The sequence below is a fragment of the Camelus dromedarius genome, chromosome 1 (assembly GCF_036321535.1).
Source record: "Camelus dromedarius isolate mCamDro1 chromosome 1, mCamDro1.pat, whole genome shotgun sequence".
Taxonomy (NCBI): domain Eukaryota; kingdom Metazoa; phylum Chordata; class Mammalia; order Artiodactyla; family Camelidae; genus Camelus; species Camelus dromedarius.
Genome location: NC_087436.1, coordinates 37081181 through 37093715, shown reverse-complemented (window position 1 = coordinate 37093715; position 12535 = coordinate 37081181).

Below are 12535 nucleotides of genomic sequence, written 5' to 3'. Positions count from 1 at the left end.
AGTGCTGATCTGCGATTACATAAACCAGCTCTTCATGTAACTCATTACGTAATGATTCATTGCCTACCTCACTAATCACATCTACCATTCTCCAGATCATGTTTCTGCTATTACATTTATAATAAGTTTTTTATGTGTAAATTTTTGATACATCCAGAATTTAATTTTTGATGAAGTGTAAGGTAGGGAACAGCCTTATTTTTCCCATATGACTACCCTGTTTTCCAAAACCATTTGTTCAAGGAGTAACCCATCTCTCCTGCTACTTGTCTCTGTCACTCTCCCATGACCTGAGACCAGAGGTCTTCACACTAGGTTTCAGATACGCCTGAGGCTGCATGAAGACTTACTAAAGGGCACATGAGCAAGATTAGTTTCATGGTTATGTACAGATCTTCAACTTCCATGTACTTTTTTTGCCTAAGAAGATGCCTGTCACCAAGGGTCTCTCTCTCCCTCTCTCTTTTTAAAAAATAGACTTTATTTTTTAGAGCAGTTTTAGATACATGGCAAAACTGAGTGGAAAGTACAGTTCCATACACCCTCTGCCCTTACACAGGCACAGCTGTCAGCATCCTCCAGAGTGCTGCCTTGGTTACAACTGATGAATCTGCACTGACACATCACTGTCTCCTGAAGTCCATGGTTTACATTAGAGTTCACTCTTGGTGTTGTACATTCTATAGATTTTGACAAAAGTATAATGACAGGTATCTGCCATTATAGTGTCATACAGAATAGTTTCACTGCCCTAGAAATCCTCTGTACTCTGCCTGTTTATTCCTCTGTCTCCCCTCATTCCTTGGCAACCACTGCTCTCTTCAGTGTCCAGTTTTGCCTTTTCCACAATGTCATATAGTAGGGATCATACAGCCCGTAGCCTTTTCAGACTGGCTTCTTTCATACATCAATATGTCAAGGGTCTCTGCATACTCCCCTTTCCAGGTTTCCTCCCATTTTAACAAGGCAGTCATATGTCTTACCTGTTCTTAATACTGTACTTTGCCAAATGAACAATCCTTTAAACAGTTCCAAACTTTTATCAAGGCACCATAACACATCCTCCCTTATCCATCTCATTAAGAGATACACTGCCAATAAATTTTACTTTTCAGGTAACAAGAAACATACCCTTTGTCTGCTGAAAGGCTTCAGTGGCTGTCTCCCTGCTCTATTAGGCAGCCTAGCAAGGAGCCAGCTCAAAATTAGGGTGATGAGGCTTCTAGCTGACATCAGCCTCACCAAGCGCCAACCAGTTCTCTTTTCTAAGAAAGTCATCCCACCTCTAGGAAGCCTCTGTTGTTATGTAGTTAAACGTTTCCTGTCCCCTCTCAATGCCCTAGGTGTACAAGTGGGGTCCCAGCCCTAAACACCTCTCACTGCAGACAGAGGGCTTGAAGGCTCCTGTGTGCTCTTCTGCTGACTCTTAGATACAGGACTTCCCAATAAACCTCACCTTATGCCTCCTCTGTGTTTTGTTTGGGGTATTTACTAATGGTCATAAAATTGTTTATCAAAATTCATAATTTATGATGTTCTAATCAAAGGTATATTACTGGGATTTACCATGATAAGTCAATCCAAAAGAAATTGTTTTACAGCACGATCATAGGATATATATTTGATGTGAAGAACACGACTAGAATGCTGATAAAAGACTTTCAACATAAAAGCCTGTGACATTAGAATAAAAACCTACAGGAGAGGTGGACTAGGAATGGAAGTTGAAAGAGAAAAAGAAACAAGGTGAAATTTCTAACTATAGAGAGGAGCTTGTCTATTACTGTTTTAAATGGATGATGATATGGGTTCAAATCACTGTGGTGCTTATATTCCCACTGAAGAGGGATAAATAGCTTTATTTTCAAATACTGATATTTGCAACATGCCGTAAACAACATCCTTTGCTAGTACTTAAATTTATAATGAAAAACTTTAGCTGTCAACTTAAAATATTTTAGGGGAGTACAGTTTTTCAGAAATATTTTAGGGGGATTGTGATTAAAAAAAATCCTAAAAAGAATCCTAGACTGCTTATTTTCTTATAACCCCTCCACCTCTTCCTCCATCCTCACACTTGGTTGAATTTATTCAGGTGCCCCTAGGGGTGTGTGTGTGTGTGTGTGTGTGTGTGTGTGTGTGTGTGTGTGTGTTTAGAGGTGCCAGGTACAAAGATTATGTAATATAAGCCCAACTATCCTAATAGTTGCTCAGTAAATGCTTCTTGAAATCAATTGAACTGAAAATTAAACATTTATAATTTAAAACAAAGGCAAAATAGGATGTAAAGATAAGATTCTGTCTCACTGTTTTCATAAATTTGCTGTGATGGTGAATTACAGGTGGTCCGCACTCTGGAGAACATAGTCCCCTTGGCTTTCTCCTGCCAAATATTCCCTTTTCCCCCACTAATCAACAACTTTTATGAAGGCTTAGACCTTGCTGCTTGATGTGTTTTTTTGTGCATCAGCAGTGTTGGCATCACCTGGAAGCTGTTTAGAAATTAAGACACTTGGGCCTGACTCCAGGCTTTTGACTCAGCAGCAGCATTTTTACAATATCGACCCTCATTGTCTAGTCATCTCACGGGCGACAGCCACACCCAGTGAGGTTCCAATTGCTCACTACCTAAATGTGTTCTTGGCTGTTCCATGGCTACCATCATCATTAACGATACTAATGACATATCTTTAGACCAATTAACAGGGCAGTTTTACATGCATTATCTCATTTGATCCCAGCTACATTCTTCAATTTAGAACAAAGTGCTTTCTGCAAAGTGCACAAAATCAATTCCAACAATGTGAGGAGACACAAATAGAGCTCCCTGAATTGTTTTCAAAGATGAGCACACTAAGTCCAGAGAGTCATTTGAAATTATTTTCAAATTTAATAACATCAGTACTCTTCATTCAACTATATTTTGTTGCTATATTTCAGAATGTTTTTTAAAAAACATAATAAAGTAGTGATTTTGGGGGTGGGTTAGTTTTATTATTTTTATCATAAAAATCTAAATCATTTTGGAAAACCTGTTAATAAAACTATATTGATAGAGGAGTTCCAGTCAAGATGGCAAAGTGGTAGGACCACGAGTTTGCCTCTCCTCACGATTACAACGAAACCACAACTGAATGCTAAACAACCATCGAGAAAAGACTGGAGTCTAGCAAAAAAGATCTTCTGCAACTGGAAACATAAAGAGGGAACCACAGCAGGACAGTAGCTCACGATATAATTGGGCCCCATACCCTCCGGGTGGACGACCCAGGAGCTGAAGATCTGTTAAGTGGCAGAGGCCCGCCCACAGGAGTGAGAGCTCTAAGCCCCACGTCAGGCTCCCCAGCTTGGGTACGAGCTTTGGGAAGAGAATGAGACCCCAGGACATCTGGTTTTGAAGGCCAGGGGGAGCTTAGCTCTGGGAGCCTCATGGGAATAGGGGAAACGGAGACTCCATTCACTTGAGAAGCATACACAGAAACTGATGTGCACCAGGTCCAAGGGCAGAGGCAGTGATTTCATAGGAACCTGGGCCAGACCTGCCTGCTGCATTTGGAGGGTCTCCTGGGAACGTGGGGGACGGCTGCCACTCACTCAGGGGTCATAAAAGTTGGTGGCGGACATTCCAGGAGTGTTAATCTACGTGAGTTTTCCTGGAGGCTGACATCTTGGATTGTTAGCACCAAGACTGAGCCCCACCCAACAGCCTGTAGGGAAGCCTCAGGCCAAACAACATACAGGGTGGGAACACAGCCACATCCATCAGCAGACTTTCTAAGCTACAAAGGCCTCTAGACACAGCCCTACCCATCAGAGGTCCAAGACCAAGCTTCACCCAGCAGTGGGCAGGCATTGGCTCCTCCTGCCAGGAAACCTACATAAGCCTCTAGTCCAGCCTCATCTACCAGGGGCAGATACTAGAAATAAGAAAACAATAATCCCAAAGCCTGTGGAAGAATCCACAAACACATAAAAATATACATGATATGAGGCAGCAAAGGAATATCTCCCAGGCCAAGCCACAAGATAAAATTCCAGAAGAAATAAGTGATGAGGAGATAGGTAATTTATCTGAGAAAGAGTTTAAAGTAATGATGGCCAAGATGTTCAGAGAACTCAAGAGGAGTATAGAATCACAGAGTGAAGATTTTAGCAAAGAGTTGGAAAATATAAAGAATACCCAAACACAGTTGAAGAATAAAATCACTGAAATGAACAATACACTAGAAGGAACCAAGAACAGACTAAATGAGGCAGAAGATCGGATCAGTGAGCTAGAAGACAGATTAGTGGAAATTGCCACTTCAGAACAGAAAAAAGATAAAAGAATAAAAAGGAATGAGAATAGTTTAAAAGAACTCTGGGACAACATGAAGTGCTCTAATATTCACATTATAGAGGTCCCAGAAAGAGAAGAGAGAAAGGACCTGAGAAAATATTTAGAGAGGTAGTAACTGAAAACTTCCCCAACTTGGGAAAGGAAATAGTCACTCAAGTTCTGGAAGCTCAGAGAGTACCACACAGAATCAACTCAAAGAAGAACACACCAAGGCACATAGTCATCAAATTGACAACAATTAAGGATAAGGAGAAAATATTAAAATTAGCAAGAGAAAAGCAACGAATAACATACAAGGGAACTCCCATAAGGTTATCAGCTGATTTTTCAGCAGAAACTCTACAGGCCAGAAGGGAGTGGCACGAATACTTAAAGTGATGCAAGGGGGAAACTCACAACCAGGAATACTCTATCCAGCAAGGCTCTCGTTCAGACTTGATGGAGAAATCAAAAGCTTCACAGATAAACAAAAGCTAAAAGATTTCAGCACCACCAAACCAGCTTTACAGCAAATGTTAAAGGACTTTCTCTAGTCATCAAACCACAAGAAAAGAGAACAAAAAGAAGAAAGAGAAAAAGAGAGAGAGACCTACAAAAGATTGTTTCGGCTGTTCAGGGTCTTTCGTGGTTCCTTATAAATTTTGGAATTGTTTGTTCTAGTGTTGATGGGGGTTGCATTCAATCTTTGGATTGCTTTGGGTAGTGTGGCAATTTTGATAGTGTTGATTCTTCCAATCCAAGAGCACAAGAAATCTTTCCATTTCTTTGTGTCACTTCAGTTTTCAGAGTATAGGTAACCTTCTTGGTTAAGTTTATTTCTAGGTATTTTGTTGTTTTTGATGTAATGGAAATGTCTCTACCAGTTATAAAATTCTGGTTTTTGAAGTGAAAAAAAAAGTGAATGAAGGGCCGCAAATGGTAAAAATATCCTTTTTTATGGGTGAGTTGTATTCCACTATATATATATGCTGCATCTCCATTATATATTCAACTATTGATGTGCACTTAGGATGCTTCCATATCTTGGCAATTATAAATAATGTTTCTGTTAATAGCAGGGTGTATCTTTTTGAGTTAATTCTTATTTTGTGGTTGGCTTTATTCCTTCGATAACTATGTATGTTTAAAAAGCTAAAGCTCTAAATGTCCTTAGAAACAATGAACAGTACATATATGTAAATTTAAAAATATATGTGCATTAAAAAAAATGATCTGTCAAGCCATGGAAGACATAGAAGAAACTTGAAAGACATTACTAAATGGAAGAAGCCAGTTTGAAAAGGCTACAAACTGTACAATTCCAACCAAATAACATTCTGGAAAAGGCACAGCTACAGAAACAATAAAAAGATCATGGTTTCTGGTGGTTTGGAGAGAGGGAGGGAGAGAGGAATTAATAGATGGAGCACAAGGAATTTTTAGGGCAATGAAATTATTCTGTATGATACTGCAGTGGTGGCTACATGTCATTATGCATTTGTCAAAACCCACAGAATGTACAACATCAAGAGTAAACCTTAATGTAAACTATAGACTTTGGTTGATAATAATGTGCCCCTGTTGGTTCATCGATTGGACCAAATATGCCACACTGATGAGGGATCTTGAGGGTAGGGGAGTATATATGTGTGGGTGGGGAGAGCTATGTGGGAACTTTAGTTTCTGCTCAATTCTGCTGTAAACCTGAAACTGCTCTAAAAAAAAACTATGTTGATAGAGATCAAACAGCTTGTCCGAGAGTCACAATCAAAGAACACATAAAAGGCATCTAATAAATCAACAAAAGGGTTTTATTACTTTGTAAAGAAGTCATCTTTTAATCTTTTTTTCTAATGGCAGTACTAGGAATTGAACCAAGGACCTCACGCACACAGCCAAGCAGGCACTTCACCACTGAGCTATTACTCTCACCCCCAACAAAAGGGTTTTAAAGGTCTGACTGCACAGGTAGTATCTCTGGTACTAAGAAATAAAACACTTGGTATTAATTCTCTATCTGTATCATCCACAGTTCACCCTTTATGCACTAGATAGAATACCAAATAATAAAAAATGCATCCCCAAATTAAAGGGATTTTTATTTTCTGCATAAAAAGAGACCAGATTCAGATATCAAAAAAAAAAAATGGCAGAAAAATTACAGGGCAGAACATGGAAAGGAGATTTATAACTTAATATTGTATGTGTCAAACTGATACAAATACACAGAATGAGGTGGGATCAGTAAGATGAAACTGAGATAAACATTTATTTTGGGGCTTTCTAGTTGATTTCTTTTGGACCTGTTGCTTGTGATTGGGCTGCCAAGAATGAGGGTCTGCAGGTGAGTGGTTAGAACCAAAGGCAGAAGGGTCAAACATGCCCACTGCTGAGGAGGGTTTGGGAAATGAGCAGTGAGGAAGATGCCTGCAGAGAGGGGAGGCAGTTCTCCAGGGGAGGTCAAAATTTTTATTAAGTGAACTACAAATAAGGAACCAATCTACCAAATATTAATATTTCATTCTTCCTACCAGGAGGTTCACTCATTCATATTTAGACATGTTATTTTCAAGGGATCATATCTGGTAAATTGGACTACTTTGCTTTGGCAAGCCTGGATTCCTGGGGTTCTAACAACATGTCTCCTTGAAACTCAAGAAGCCCTCTTCTGGACCAGAAGTTATACCAGCGCCTTGCAGTTCTAATGGGTTGCTTCTTGTGCCAAGACTGCCCAGTCATAGAGATGCTGGAGCCCTGCACTGGTCTCTAAACCTCTCATGTGGAGTCAGAGTGCATCCATGAACAAAGCCCATCTGGAGTCACTGAAGGTTCAATACTAGTATCAGGTACACAGCTCCTCACCCACACCAACCTTACCTTATATGTAATTCACCCAGTACAGATTGTGACCCCCTCCCCCTGCCACACAAATATAGAATGGCCACTAACATGTCACATCTCTGAGGACATCTTCTCCATTGCTTATTACCTACCCCATCCTTGGAAATAGGCTTGTGTTGTTCCCTTTGCCTCTTTGTTCTACCCACCCACCCACAGTCTTTCTCTTTTGGCAGCTCAAAAGGACCTGGAACTCCTGATGTAACTACCGACGGAACTCTGCTTCGCCAAATCGGGTTCTGACACCATGCTCTGCTGCCAAGGTTCCTGCCTCGCTCCAGCTGTTCCCCTGTTTCTTTCCCAGCAGTGTGACGCCCACAGTGGGGAGTAGTGGAGAACTCAGCCCCCAGCATTCCTGTTTCTATCCCTGGGCTCTGCTGAAAGCTCCCAAGTCCCTGACACAACCATGAGCTACTGTGCACAGGGCTTTCACAGAGTTTGGGCTAATCAAATGAGCAAGTTTGCTTTGTACTTTGGGACAGAAAGAATCTCATTATCTGGTGTCACAAGTCTTGAGCCAAAACAGACATTCTAGCCTGAGGGGAGTGGTCAGAGTGAAGCCACCTACTGCTGGTCCACAGGGCTGCTTTCTAAGAGTTCAGGTAGATGTGAGCCAGACATTTGAGGCTGCCCAGGCATACGTTGCTAGGCAGACCTTGCACCTGTCCCTGGTTTCTATCTATCTATGCACACACAGCATATCTGTCAAATTAAGGGGGAAAATATCCCACCACTCTAACACATTCACTGGCTTAAGTTTTATGTAACTCTTTCCACTGCTTATTGACATGGATTTATTTTTACATAAAGTCAATCAACTAGCTCGTAGTTCCTTCAGAACAGAGCTCAAAGTATTGCCATTTAAAACCACTTCATCAACATATACACTGATCACTTTCTCTGTGAAAAGCAGAGTTTCAAACTGCCTTCTCAAAACCTGATTACCAAAATATTGACTAATCTCTTGTAGAAAAATAGAATGCAGTGAGCAGCTTGTGAAATACATTTTGGATGGCTAAATATGTTGTGGGTTTTTTTTTTTTTTGAATTCTGTAAAATTTCCCAATTCTGAACAAATTTCTTTATGCATCTTAAATCAATAGCCTGGCTGGATGGTACCTGGTGCTTTGCCTCACCTCAGCTGGTTTGGTATCCTCCATTTGGTTGTATATGGTGAAAACATTATCTGTCCTTCTTGAGAAGGTTATGAAACTATTTTGAAGGAGGGTGGTTTCATTGAAATTTTATTTAATTTATGCACGGTTGGCAAAGATTCTGGAAAATAACCTTGTTTAATAGCTTTTTCATAACAAGGATGTATGGCTATTTAAAATAAAATGACATTTTCTAATTTAAAGAGGATATTTATTTGTTTATTAAGTCCATCATAATCATGTTAGTGGTACTTTCATACAAAATATGAATAGTGATCTATCTTGTTAGACACAGTGAACACTCACTCACATCTCCCCTACCAAAGAGGAAAAAGAATGAAATTTAAAAATGTCTGGCCTTTGGCAAGTTACCCTATTTATTTAAGCATTAAAATCCTCATCTACTCAGGGTTGCTGGGAAAATGAAATGTGTGGAGGTGGCTTTGAACAGTGCCTGGAGCACGGTAGGAATGGATGCAAAGGTAACTGAAGAATACTTTTGCTGGGTCACACAATGTAGGCTTGTGGCTCCCAGTAAATATGCCCCTATCTTACTCTTGACGTTCTCTCATTTATTCAGGATTTACTAAGTACTTGCCAAGTTTCAGGCTCAGGTACTAAGGATAAAAAAATGGTAAAACATTCTCCCGGTGGAGCTGAGTGAGAGACACAGCCATGCAAACAGACCACTTTAAATGCAGGCTATGAATGCCCTAGCAGCACACTCTGGGTTTTCAGCAAAGACTTCTTCCCTTCTCTGAGCTGAACTGTGAAGAATGGATAGGAGTTGGCCAGACAGACAATGTAGGGGAAAGTATTTCAGGCAGAGAAAATCCTACTGCAAATACCTGCAGGTAAGAGAGAATTCAGAGAGAATCTGAATAACTGAAAATAATTCAGTAAAGTTGAAGATTGGGTAAAGACAGAAGTGTTCACAGATGGGACTGAGGAAGTAAACAGGGATCATAATATAAAAGGCATTGTAAACCATGGTGCAGAGTTTGGAATTTATCTTACAAGCAATGGAAGTCAAGGAAGGGCAATGTGTGAAACAGTGTGGTTAGATTTATGTTATAGAAGCATTACATATAACGTGGAAAATGATCTGGAAGGCAAGACTGGGAGGCTGAGTTAGCAGCTGATACAATAATTGAGGCAAAAGATGACAGTGACCTCAATTACGGTCATGACGATAGGGTCAGAGAAGACAAATGAGTAGGTGGTTAGCAGGTGGTCTCAGCTGGACTTCGTGATTTATGAGAAGAAGTGAGTGTGATGATAAAGGAGCCAAGAATGACACCCTGGTTTACTGGCTACTGGGATGCTACCATTCGCTAGAGGGAATCTAAGGAAGAACAAGCTTAGGAGGAAAGATAATGAGTTCAGTTGTGGATACAATGAATTTCAAATGTCCATAGAATTTCTAGAGACATGCAGAGTCCAAAAGAGAGCAATCCTGGTACAATACATTTGGCAGTAATCAGCAGGTAGCTGGTAATTGAAACCATATAAGTGGAAAGCCAGGGAGAGTATATAAAGGGAGGTACTTTCTGGGACAGAATCCCATAAAACACTGACACTTAATAGATGAACTGAGGAAGAGGAATCCCCAAAAGGGATTGAAAAGTCATGGCCAAACAGGTAGAACAATCAGGAGAATTATAAGTCACTAAAATCAAGAGAAAAAAGTATTTCAAGAAGGTTCACCAAAGTCATAGGAAACAAGACAAGAAGACAAATGATATCAAGTGGTACAGAAAAGCCAAGTAAGAAGCTTTGATTTTGATTAGTTTTAATAGCAAGGAGGTGTAAGTCAATCTAAGTTTCATAAACACAACAGAGACACTTACCTGCATATACACATACTTTTTTGTTGTTGTTGTTGCTGCAAGTGGCATTGTTTTATTCTTTTTTATGGCTGAGTAGTATTCCATTATCTATATATACCACAACTTCTTTATCCAGTCATCTTTCTTTTTTTTTTTAACATTTTTTATTGATTTATAATCATTTTACAACGTTGTGTCAAATTCCAGTGTTCAGCACAATTTTTCAGTTATTCATGGACATATACACACTCATTGTCACATTTTTTTCTCTGTGAGTTATCATAACATTTTGTGTATATTTCCCTGTGCTATACAGTGTAGTCTATTCTACAATTTTGAAATCCCAGTCTATCCCTTCCCACCCTCCACCCCCCTGGTAACCACAAGTCTGTATTCTCTGTCTGTGAGTCTATTTCTGTCCTTTATTTACGCTTTGTTTTTGTTTGTTTGTTTTTGTTTTTGTTTTTTAGATTCCACATATGAGCGATCTCATATGGTATTTTTCTTTCTCTTTCTGGCTTACTTCACTTAGAATGACATTCTCCAGGAGCATCCATGTTGCTGCAAATGGCATTATGTTGTCGGTTTTTATGGCTGAGTAGTATTCCATTGTATAAATATACCACCTCTTCTTTATCCAGTCACCTGTTGATGGACATTTAGGCTGTTTCCATGTCTTGGCTATTGTAAATAGTGCTGCTATGAACATTGGGGTGCAGGTGTCATCCTGAAGTAGATTTCCTTCTGGATACAAGCCCAGGAGTGGGATTCCTGGGTCATATGGTAAGTCTATTCCTAGTCTTTTGAGGAATCTCCACACTGTTTTCCATAGTGGCTGCACCAAACTGCATTCCCACCAGCAGTGTAGGAGGGTTCCCCTTTCTCCACAGCCTCTCCAGCATTTGTCATTTGTGGATTTTCGAATGATGGACATTCTGACTGGTGTGAGGTGATACCTCATTGTAGTTTTGATTTGCATTTCTCTGATAATTAGTAATATTGAGCATTTTTTCATGTGCTTTTTGATCATTTGTATGTCTTCCTTGGAGAATTGCTTGTTTAGGTCTTCTGCGCATTTTTGGATTGGGTTGTTTATTTTTTTCTTATTGAGTCGTATGAGCTGCTTATATATTCTGGAGATCAAGCCTTTGTCGGTTTCACCTGCAAAAATTTTCTCCCATTCCGTAGATTTTCTTCTTGTTTTATTTCTGGTTTCCTTTGCTGTGCAGAAGCTTGTAAGTTTCATTAGGTCCCATTTGTTTATTCTTGCTTTTATTTCTTCTAGGAGAAAATTTTTTAAATGTATGTCAGATAATGTTTTGCCTATGTTTTCCTCTAGGAGGTTTATTGTATCTTGTCTTATGTTTAAGTCTTTAATCCATTTTGAGTTGATTTTTGTATATGGTGTAAGGGAGTGTTCTAGCTTCATTGTTTTACATGCTGCTGTCCAGTTTTCCCAACACCATTTGCTGAAGAGACTGTCTTTATTCCAATGTATATTCTTGCCTCCTTTGTCAAAGAGGAGTTGACCAAAAGTTTGTGGGTTCATTTCTGGGCTATCTATTCTGTTCCATTGGTCTATATGTCTGTTTTGGTACCAATACCATGCTGTCTTGATGACTGTAACTCTATAGTATTGTCTGAAGTCTAGGAGAGTTATTCCTCCAGCCTCTTTCTTTCTCTTCAGTAATGCTTTGACAATTCTAGGTCTTTGATGGTTCCATATGAATTTTATTATGATTTTTTCTAGTTCTGTGAAATATGTCCTGGGTAATTGGATAGGGATTGCATTAAATCTGTAGATTGCCTTGGGCAGTGTTACCATTTTAACAATATTGATTCTTCCAATCCAAGAGCATGGAATATCTTTCCATTTTTTAAAGTCTTCTTTAATTTCCTTCATCAATGGTTAATAGTTTTCTGTGTATAATTCTTTCACCTCCTTGGTTAGATTTATTCCCAGATATTTTATTACTTTGGGTGCTATTTTAAAGGGGATTGTTTCTTTACTTTCTTCTTCTGTTGATTTATCGTTAGTGTAAAGAAATGCAACTGATTTTTGAACGTTAATTTTGTAACCTGCTACCTTGCTGAATTCTTCAATCAGCTCTAGTAGCTTTTGTGTGGACCTTTTAGGGTTTTCTATATATATAGTAACATGTCATCAGCATATAATGACACTTTTACCTCTTCTTTTCCAATTTGGATCCCTTTTATTTCTTTCTCTTGCCTGACTGCTGTGGCTAGGACTTCCAGGACTATGTTGAATAGAAGTGGTGATAGTGGGCATCCTTGTCTTGTCCCAGATTTTAGTGGGAAGCTTTTGAGTTTTTCAC